At 38.5% G+C, this 10982-nt stretch overlaps 1 non-coding gene across 1 annotated transcript; it reads left to right on the top strand.

Annotated features, from left to right (window-relative positions):
- The first annotated feature begins 10836 nt into the window (after nt 1–10836).
- Nucleotides 10837–10943, top strand: LOC138999834 (U6 spliceosomal RNA). Its single transcript, XR_011469459.1, has one exon. It is a non-coding gene; the product is annotated as a U6 spliceosomal RNA (small nuclear RNA).
- Nucleotides 10944–10982: the final 39 nt, after the last annotated feature.

Below are 10982 nucleotides of genomic sequence, written 5' to 3'. Positions count from 1 at the left end.
ATGACCTAATCTAATTGTCTCATTCCTCATCACAGACATTGTAATTTTAGGTTATAATTTCCTTGAGGGCTGGCCGCAGTTTGGTAAAACCCTAGCTATAAATGGAGTATAGCCCACATTCTGTCTAGTCATATTTTGGAGCTTCCAACCTGATAGTTACCAAGTCAAGTTCTTAAGACATAAAATTTTTAGGCTGTCTTTTAGTAAGATTTTGCCATCCTTTTTTTTTCTTCTTTTTAAGTGCAGGACAATTGTACTTGGAATATCCTGATTTTTTACAATATCTGCAAATGTCTGAATGCAAAGAGAATGGAATCAGAAGAGACTTTGATTTTTATTCTGTTTTTCCCTCTTATTAAGGGAATCTTAATGACTAGTCATCTTGACAATACGAGAGCTCCCTAAGGAATTTTTTTTTTAATTCAGAAGTTACATCAAAAATAGAGATAAAGAATGAAAAGGATCCATAATCTGACCTTGATGATTAGTATCTTAATAGCTACTCAAAGCAATAAGCCTATTATGGCTTAACCAGGAAAGCAAGAAAATAGTCTGAGAAAGCAAAGACTTTTTGTTGCACAGGTGGTAAGGATGGTATAACTCTGGTCTCCCACAAAAATGTGGGTCACTTCCAGCCACCAGCCCACTAATTCGTGGCACAGGGCAGGCAGTACTGGAATGGAATTTCCCCAGCACTACCAAGTAACAAAAGGTTAAAACTACAAAGACCCTTTATGGGCTGAGGTCCTGTATGATAAACTTCCCTAAAAGTTGGTGTGATTAAGCAAAGAAGACCAATACGATTTTTATGGCTTCGCCAAGGCTTGGAACTAACCTATTCAACTGGCCACCGGATGCATACCTGTAAGCGCATCTTCTAGATGATGGAGACCAGAGAAAATATTCTCACTGGTCATAATGACCAAACTCTCAGGCCATATAACAAGATGAAAGGAGAGACACCAGATAGAGATAGAGAATAACAGAATTAACAAAACCATGAATATGTATACCAAATAACTAAGACTCACTAAGTCCAAGAAACTAGTTTCACAAATATTTTCTCCTGATAATCTAAAATTAGAAAATTTTAAAAAGGGTTCTCACCATTCTGCTTTCACTAAACTCATGAGGAAGAGATCTGGCTGTCCAACTTAGCAAGAAGCCTTATCTTTGCCAGCATACTAGAGGCCCCGGGATCTTTCTACTGCAGTGCCCAGCCAGTGAAGTATCCTGCTCGAAGTACCAACTGTGAGGGAGAAAGACATTTTCCTTTACCCTCAAGATTCCTTTGTCTGGTCTAATAATCAAACAGACATGAGACAGATGGATGAGACAAAACAACCAAATTTAATATGTGCATAGTATGCATTGGAACCTTATGTACATGTGAAAGTCAGAAACCTTGCATACATGACAGGTCAAGGGACAGAAAGTTAAGATGAGGTATGTATGGCATTCTGAGCCAAAAATGAAGTCTTTCGTGGGACCTTAAAGGGTCATTGCTGGATGATAAGAAGAGCAGATGCTTAGAAATTAGTCATATGTCCTGCCCAGCAGAAAGGTCATAAAAAGTTATTATGCACAAAGCCTCTAATTTAAATTCTGTACAAAAAATAAATAAAAGTCTCTGAACTCAATAAACCTCAGCTCAAAGTAATGTACATGCTACAGTGACACATTTTGGAGGGTTCCGCCCTGACCCCCATACAGCCACACCCTAAGGAAGGAGTTCATCTTGAATCTTAATTTATTCCTCCAATTTTCAAATTTCAGGTACAGTTTGTAGTCTATACTTTACAACAGTCAGGAACAAAGATAAAGAATGAAAACTATTGGTAGATTTATGATTTGTTTATAACTGTGAATGAAAAAAAAAAGGGTTCTATGGAAAGTAACCTCACAGGGTAACCTGGTCATAAATTTCTAACTGCGTAGGTCATGGTGAGTAGTCATGCTCCAGGCATAGAAGTTTTTTATTAACAGGTTTATCTTTGCTAGAAGCAAGCCCTGTCCATTGATTCTGTTGATAAAGACTAACTGGAACTTTAAGGAAATATAGTCCATCAGAAGGGTCTATGGGAGAAACTAGGTCTTCTGGACATTCTCACCCTAAGTGCAAGAACCCTACATGTGAGAATTCCTCAGGAAGAAATGTATGTTTATAATAAAGGTCTGTGGTTCTAACTTCCCCTTCCCTGATCTTCCCCTTTTCTATTATAAATGCTCATCCATGCTGGCACCAGGCAGAGTGTGCAGGAGGCTTGCTGTATCTGCATGCACTGAGTCGCAATCCTTTCTATTTCCCCAAATAAACCCTTTTTGGTGATGAAATACCTAGTCTACATTATTTTTCAGTTGACATTGTGGGGGATAACCCAAGATTCCAAGAGGAGAAAAACCCGATGGCTTCAGGGTAGGTGAGCAATCGGGTGCTGGCACCCACATAGAGTCTTTTTGGCTCGCTGCTTGGCTTTTGATTTAGAAGCTGATGGTGAGTCTTCTGGAATAGAGCTTCTGCCTTTTTCGTTCTTAAGCTCTCTGGGCTTTATTCAGGAATCATTTAGAATTTTTTTTGGTCGAATTTGTTGTTAAGCCGTCTTGCTTGTTTGTCTTGTCTATAAGTACTTGATTTTGCAAGTTGGCTTGATTTCTTTGGAAACAGGTTGTCTTTCAAGACTAAGCTGGCTTTTGCCTAAAGATCCCTTTGGGGACAGAGCTTATTTCTACCAAAATTAGTCAATTTGGCCCAGTATTAGACTGTGTTGTCTCACTGAGAAAAGTTCCACTTAGCACTCAGCTCAGCCTATACCTGGACTCTCCAAGAGTGGTTATTTTCCTAGAGCTGGCTGTTAGCCTCGGACCTAGTCATCTGTGATTAGATTGTTCTAGAGTGAGAGGCTGGCTGACTAGTATCTGGCCTGTAGCTTGCTCAAACTTTGTAAATATTCTTGGGTTTTGGCTCTAGGGAAAAGCCACTAAAACAATGGGATCTCAGCTATCTAAATATTTAAAGAGCACCCCTCCTTCACCAGGGACTCCAGCCAAGTAGTTGGTTAAAAGCCACAGGTAATTTTTATGTGCATATTTAATTAAATGGATTGGTCTCACTGAAAGTAATACAGAAAATCAGTGGCCACTCTAGGAACCTTTGAGATTCCCAAACATAATTTTCCTAAAACAGAATTGGACAATGATAGCACTAAAATTGGTAAAACTGAATGGAATACCTATTTTGAATGGTATTCTGAGGCTTCCAACTGGTATAAAGAATCTGAAGTTGCCTTTTAAAAAACAAAGTCTTAAAATTAACAGAGGCTACTAAAAATTTAAAGGAGATAAAATGGCCTCTGAAACCACATGTTTTCTCTCTGCGGTGTCTTCTTGCCCTTTGCCCTCTATTCTATTGTCTGGGGATCAGTCTTCAGATCTGCCCTGTTCTGCTATAAATTCTTTACCTAAGGATTCTTCTCTAGTTGCACAAATGCTTCCTCCTCAGTTCCTTTGCCTCAAGCTCCAGCTCTGACCTTGCCCGCAACACCACATTTTTTACCTTTGGTTTGACTTTCAGGCCATTTTTCCTTGAATCTGAAGCAGGAAAGTTGGAATAAGAAACAAAGGCTTTAAGCTCTACCCATCCCATTTTCTGTCTTGGCTGGAACAACACAGATGTGACCTTCCCTGACTACCTGTTCCTCCCCAATTTCCTATCATTGAAAGGATCCAAAACAATTCACTATCTGGAAAGGAGAGACAAAGACACACACACATCAGCAGTCATGTCACCGGCGTCAAAGGCTGAGAAGTACCTTATTTCCCCCTTCCTTCCCCACTTTTAATAAAAACCTTCCACTTGGACCCCATAGGGGCATCTCATTCTCAAGGTCACCTGCGCTCATTTCTTGAGTGCATCCTATTGCTCTAATAAATTGACTGTGGTTTGCTCAATTTTTCTGCCATGCTTTTGAATTCTTTCAAGTTCCATGACAAAAACCTGGACCAAGTTGAGGCTTCCTGTGGCCTTCCAAGGTGCCACCCACCATCAGCTTTTGAAACACATAGCTATTCCTTGACACCCTATTGTTTTTATGCCTCACATGCTGCTGGCATCTATACCAACTGGAAGTAAATTCTTTATGGCAATTGGTATATGTTGTCCTTCTTTAGTATCCCAGTTAATAATGCTAGCCAATACCATTTTGTCTTCACTTGGGAAGGAAAACAATTTACCTAGACAGTAATGTCTCAGGGTTTTATCAAAAGATTTTTTTTTATTTCTCACAAATTCTGAAGACTGATTTGGATGATATCATTTTTTTTTTCTAAAGGCTCCACCTTATTGCAATATACTTATTTTATTATTACTAACCCTCACCCAAGGAAATTTTTCCATTAATTTTTAGGGAGCGTGGAAGAGATAGGGAAAGACAGAGGAAACATCAATGTGAGAGAAACACATCAACTGGTTACCTCCTGCATGAGCCCCAACCAGGGCCCAGGCTGGAGAGGAGCCTGCAATCAAGGTATGTGCCCTTGACCATGATAGAACCCAGGACCCACTGGTCCACAGGCTGACACTCTATCCATTGAGCCAAACCAGCTAGGCAATGATTTAATTTTTTTCTCTTCTTCTCATGTTTCTTCACAGAAATATAGCTTCCATCTGTTGGAAATTTTGGCCTTAAAGAGACATAAGGTCTCCAAAGAAAAATTACAATTTGTACAAACTCAGGTTTCATATTTGGGACATTAATATTGGAATAATGACTAAACCCGGATCCAGATGGGCTTCATGGTATCCTAAGTTTCCCAAAGCCCTAAACTATATGTCAACTGCAAGGTTTTCCTGGGCTAGTTTGCTATTGCCAAAATTGCATCTCAGATTTCTCTCTTATGACAAAACCTCATGTTTTACTAAAGAATGACAGTCCTGATACAATTTTATGGAAGAACAGGATGAAATATCCTTTCAAGCCTCAAAGGACAGTTTAATAAAACTACCTGCTCTTAGGCATCTTGACTGTCAGCTTCCCCTTTTCTTTTTGTTCATGAAAAGAAAGGGAATGCCCTGGAGTACTCACTGAAAAACATGGGGATCACCACAGACTCCTTAAAATACTATAATCAGTCATTAAACCCAGTGACTTGAGATATCTCCCTTAGAGCAGTGACTTTTAAACTTTCTCATCTCATGGCACACATTTACTAATTCCTAAAATTCTGCAGCACACCAAACAATATATTATATTTTTTGCTGCACTAACAAAAAAATAAGTATAATTTTGAATTGTTTATACCAGATAGCTCTTGTTATGTTGCTGTTGTTACTTTTTTATTTGGCAATATAAGGGAAAAGAGGTCAGTGCCCTTAACTAAATAGACAGGTCTTGTATGTTTTAAAAATTCTTGCAGCACATGAGTGTACCTCTTGCAGTACACCATTGCCATGGCACACCAGTTGAAAATCGCTGCTTGAGAGCCATGGCTGCTCCTGCCCAGTTTATTAAGATCACAGAGAAAATTGTTATTGGATCTCATCTAACTATCTTTGTACCTCATACAGTAGAAGCTCTCCTAAATTCTCATCACACCTGGCATTTTCAGTTAGTTGCCTTATTTTCCTATGAAATTCTTCCATTAGACACTTCCTACTTAAATATTTCCCATTACAGTAACCTTAATCCAGCTATTCTTCCTTCTTCTGAAACTAATAAAGCACCTCATAACTGCCTGACACTGATGGATCACATTTTGCAGGAGACTCCTCTAGATAAAGCTGATTTCTCATGGTTTACTGATGGTTCATCCTTAAAAAATGAATATGGTAAGAACTGTGCTGATGATGCCATTGTAACCGCCTTTGAAGTGCTCAAGGCAGCATCTTTTCCATTGGCCACTTCAGGACAGCAGGCTACATTGTATGCCCTAACTCGGGTTGGCATTTAGCAAAGGTTAAAACTATCAACATTTATACTGACAGCACGTATGACTTTGGAATAGTTCACGACTTTGGAATGTAATGGAATCAATGTGTGTGTTGTTTTTTGTTTTTTAATCTCCAATAAAGATAAAACTAAAAATGCTCAATATATTCAGGAGTTTTGGGATGTTATACTTTTACCTGATTAGCTATTATTAAGATTCTAGGACATTCTAAATTCTAAATTTGACTTCCTAGAAGCTAAAGGAAATCATCTTGATGACATTTCTACTAAGAGTGTTGCCTTTAAAGGCATTTGCTGCAGTCAATACTCTGTCATGTTCCACAGGTGTTTACTAACCTTATGATGCTAAACTCCAGGGAATAGATTCTTGGATGTATCACACCTAAAGAAGATACCAAACTCTACTGGAACTGTCTGCATTCAGAATGTTGGCTTAAATTCCATTCCTGGGAGATCCTGAAACTACAATTAAGTTTGGTGTTAAGTTTTGGTGGGGCTTAACAAATGTGATTCCACTGAGGGCCTGTTGTTTCTTTTTAACACTATAATGGACTTAAAAGTGAAAGTTCCAGGCTGATATTTGCAGAGACTTGGGCAACAGCAATTAATCCAATACCTAGAGCTAAGAACATGAAAATATCAAAGTCAGATTAATGGTTTAAAGGAACATTGAAACAAGCAGTGACATAGAAAATCTCCCTTCTAGATTGTAATATTGTCATCCCAAAAAAACAAAGACAAATCTAGAGTTAGTAAGAAAGGACTTTATTAAAAATTATTAGAAAGAATTATTTGTAAAATGGCAGATGAGGGTGGAAAATAGGGGTAGTGCAATAGAAAGAACATTCTGATCATAAGAGCACTAAGTATCTTAAGAGTTAAACAAGACAAATACTGCATGATCTTACAAACGTAAAATCTAAAGAAGTCAGACATGTAGAAGCAGAGAATGGGCTGTAGGGTAAGGAACAGGGGGAGATGTTAGTCAAAGGGTACAAACTTTTACTTATAAATAAATTATGGGGATCTAATGTACAGCATGGTGACTATAGTTAATAATACTATATTATATATTTAAAATTTGTTACTAGAGTATATCTTTAGTGCTCCTATCACAAAAACAACAAAAAGTACCTTTTTGATAGCAATTTTTTATTAGCTTGATTGTGGTAATCATTTCACAATAAATACTTTTATCAATTTATCACATTGAACACCTTATATATATACAATTTTTATTTGTCATTTATACTTCAATAAAGCTAGTATTGGAGGGGGAAGTTAGGCAAGAGTGTTTTTTGTTTTTTTTCTTACAAAGAAGTCAATAAGGTTAGAAAGAACCTTATTGGAGAAGTGAGCTGAAAGAGTGACATCTATCTATCTATATATCTATATCTATATCTATCTATATATATAAAGAGCCAGAGTCCATAACGTCCAAAACAACCAAAGGGGCAACCAAATGCCAGGCTTGGGCGCAGCAGGCTCAGGTGGGCAGGGACTGGGCAGTGGGCTGAACTGTTGATCAGCACCTGCCGCAGCTGCTGGCAAGGTCCCGAGAGAGCAGGGTCTGATCCACAGCCTCCATGGCAGCTGCTGATCAGCCCTTGCCTCTCTCTCTCTGAGAGGTCAGCAGTTAGCCCACTCGCCAGCAGTGTGGGGCGGCTGCTGATAAGCCTTGCTTCTCTGATCAGGCCCAGAGATAGGCCCCGAGATGCTGACTGGCATAAAAACTGATCAATCAGAACCAAATCTGGGTGTACTGGGCATGTGTCCTGACTAGGAATCGAATTGTGGCCTCATGGTTTGTAGGTTGATGCTCAACCAGTGAGCCACACTGGCTGGGCAGTCTACTGTGTTTTAAAGGGAAACAAAGTCTGCTACCCTGAAGCTGCCCTTTTGCAATATTAATTTAAAGCTGTTTATTAAAAAACATAAAAAACTCAGAAAGAACTCTTGACCCTCCCACTTCCCTGCCCAAGTGATTCTTTATTGTTTAAAGTATTACATATGGAATTACATATGTCTCCTTTTTCTTCCATTGACCTCTCCTCCACCACTCCCACCCCTCCCAGAACATGCCCTCACTCCCCTAGTGTCTGGTTCCATTGCTTATGTATATATGCATGCATACAAGTCCTTTGGTTGATCTCTTACACCCCTCCTCTACCCCCACGCCTTCTCTCTGAAGTTTGACGTTTGTTTAGTGCTTTTCTGTCTCAGGATCTGTTTTTGTTCATCAGTTTATGTTGTTCAGTATATTCCACAAATGAGTGAGATCATGTGATATTTATCTTTCTCTGACTGGCTTATTTCACTTAGCATAATACTCTCCAGATCCATCCATGCTGTTGTAAATGGTAAGAGTTCTTTCTTTTTTACAGCAGCATAATATTCCGTTGTGTAGATGTACCATGGTTTTCTATTCCACTCATCTTCTGATGGGCACTTAGGCTGTTTCCAAATCTTAGCTATGGTAAATTGTGCTATGAACATAGGGGTGCATATATCCTTTCTGATTGGTGTTTCTGATTTTTGGGATATATTCCTAAAAGTGGGATTACTGGGTCAAATGGGAGTTCCATTTTTAACTTTTTGAGGAAACTCCATATTGTTTTCCACAGTGGCTCCACCAGTCTGCATTCCCACCAGCAGTGAAGGAGGGTTCCTTTTTCTCCACATCCTTGCCAGCATTTGTTGTTTGTCCATTTGTTGATGATAGCCATTCTGACAGGTGTGAGATGGTATCTCATTGTTGTTTTGATTTGCATCTCTCAGATGATTAGTGACTTTGAACATGTTTTCATATGTCTCTTGGTCTTCTGTATGTCCCCACAAAAAAAGGTGTCTATTTAAGTCCTTTGCCAATTCTTTTATTGGATTGTTTATTTTCCTTTTGTTAAGATGTATGAGTTCCCTATAAATTTTGGAGATTGGGCCCTTATCAGACATAACATTGGCAAATATGTTCTCCGATGCAGTGGCTTTTCTTGTTTTGTTGATGGTTTCTTTTGCTGTGCAGAGCTTTTAATTTTGATGTAGTCCCATTTGTTTATTTTCTCCTTAGTTTCCATTGCCCTAGGAGCTGTATCAGTAAAGATATTGCTATGACATATGTCTGCTATTTTGCTGCCTATGGATTCTTCTAAAATTTTTATGGTTGCCATCTTATGTTTAAGTCTTTTATCCATTTTGAGTTTATTTTTGTGTATGGTGTAAGTTGGTGGTCTAGTTTCATTTTTTTGCATGTGTCTGTCCAATTTTCCCAAAACCATTTATTGAAGAGACTCTCTTGACTCAACTGTGTGCTCTTTCCTCCTTTATCAAATATTAATTGAGCATAATGGCTTGGGTTGATTTCTGGGTTCTCTGTTCTGTTCCATTAGTCTAGATGTTTGTTCTTGTGCCAGTAACAGGCAGTTTTGAGAACAGTGGCTTTGAAATATAGCTCGATATCTGGTATTGTGATCCTTCCAACTTTGTTCCTCTTTCTCAAGATTGCTGTGGCTATTCGGGGTCTATTTTTATTCCATATGAATTTTTGGAGAATTTGTTCTAGGTCTGTGAAATATGCTGTTGGTATTTTAATGGAGATTGCATTAAATCTATAGATTGCTTTGGGTAATATGGACATTTTAATGATGTTGATTCTACCAATCCATGAACACGGAATATTCTTCCATTTATTTAACATCTTCTTCTCTCTCTTTTTCAATGTCCTGCTGTTTTCTGGGTACAGGTCTTTTATCTCCTTAGTTAAGTTTATTCCTAGATATCTTAATTTTTTGGTGCAATGGTAAATGGGATTTCTTTTTTGTTTGTTTTTCTTTCTGTGAGTTCATTACTGGTGTATAAAAAAGTCATAGATTTCTGGGTGTTAATTTTGTATCCTTCTACATTGTCAAATTCATTTATTACATCTAGTAGTTTTTTGATGGAGTCTTTAGGGTTTTCTGTGTACAATATCATGTCATCTGCAGATAATGACCATTTTACTTCCTTTTCCAATTTGGATGTGTTTAATTTCTTCTTCTTGTCTGATCACTTCCAGTACTATATTGACTACCACTTCCAGTACTATATTGAACAGGAGTGGTGAGAGTGGGCATCCCTGTCTTGTTCCTGTTCTGAGGGGAAATGGTTTTAGATTTTGCCCATTGAGTATGATGTTGGCTGTAGGTTTGTCATATGTGAATGCTGCATCCATTTGCAGCTAGGGTTCAAGGTGTGGAGAAGGGGCTGATGCACAAATGGATATACTAGACAAGAAATATAAATTTAGGAATTATGAGGGAGCCAGACAGAGACCTTTCTCTAGTGGAAAGGCTCCCTGAATACCCGGACCCTTTAGCTTTTTATTTACTAGAATACACATTTGCCCTTTAGCAAAGCAAACAGACATATCAATGGTAAGGTTTGGCAAACAATAAAGGATTATCAGGTTAGGGCCATGGTCGGCAAACTGCGGCTCGAGAGCCACATGTGGCTTTTTGGCCCCTTGAGTGTGGCTCTTCCTAAGCCTTAAAAGTACCCTAATTAAGTTAATAACAATGTACCTACCTATATAGTTTAAGTTTAAAAAATTTGGCTCTCAAAAGAAATTTCAATCGTTGTACTGTTGATATTTGGCTCTGTTGTCTAATGAGTTTGCTGACCACTGGGCTATGGGATTGCCTTCAGCCATTCAGCCAGCAGCAGGGTGATACAATGCTGATTTTCAGCCTTTGCTGACTATCAAAGTCCATTTGCCTTCTAACGGACTTCTCACATAATTATGCTAACTACTTGTTGGTCTTAGCCTCTGGCATTCATATAATGCTTTTATTATGTTGAGATATGATCCCTCTATTCCCACTTTCCTGAGAGTTTTTATCAAGAAAAGGTGTTGGATGTGCTAGCTTCGGCAGCACATATACTAAAATGGGAACGATACAGAGAAGATTAGCATGGCCCCTGAGCAAGGATGACACACAAATTCATGAAGCGTTCCATATTTAAAAAAAGAAAAAAAAGAGAAAAGATGTTGGATTGTGTCAA

The sequence above is a fragment of the Myotis yumanensis genome, unplaced genomic scaffold (assembly GCF_028538775.1).
Source record: "Myotis yumanensis isolate MYYU_CA2020_CCGP unplaced genomic scaffold, mMyoYum1.0.hap1 SCAF_1, whole genome shotgun sequence".
In the NCBI taxonomy this organism is placed as follows: domain Eukaryota; kingdom Metazoa; phylum Chordata; class Mammalia; order Chiroptera; family Vespertilionidae; genus Myotis; species Myotis yumanensis.
This window is presented reverse-complemented; position numbering and strand designations above follow the sequence as displayed.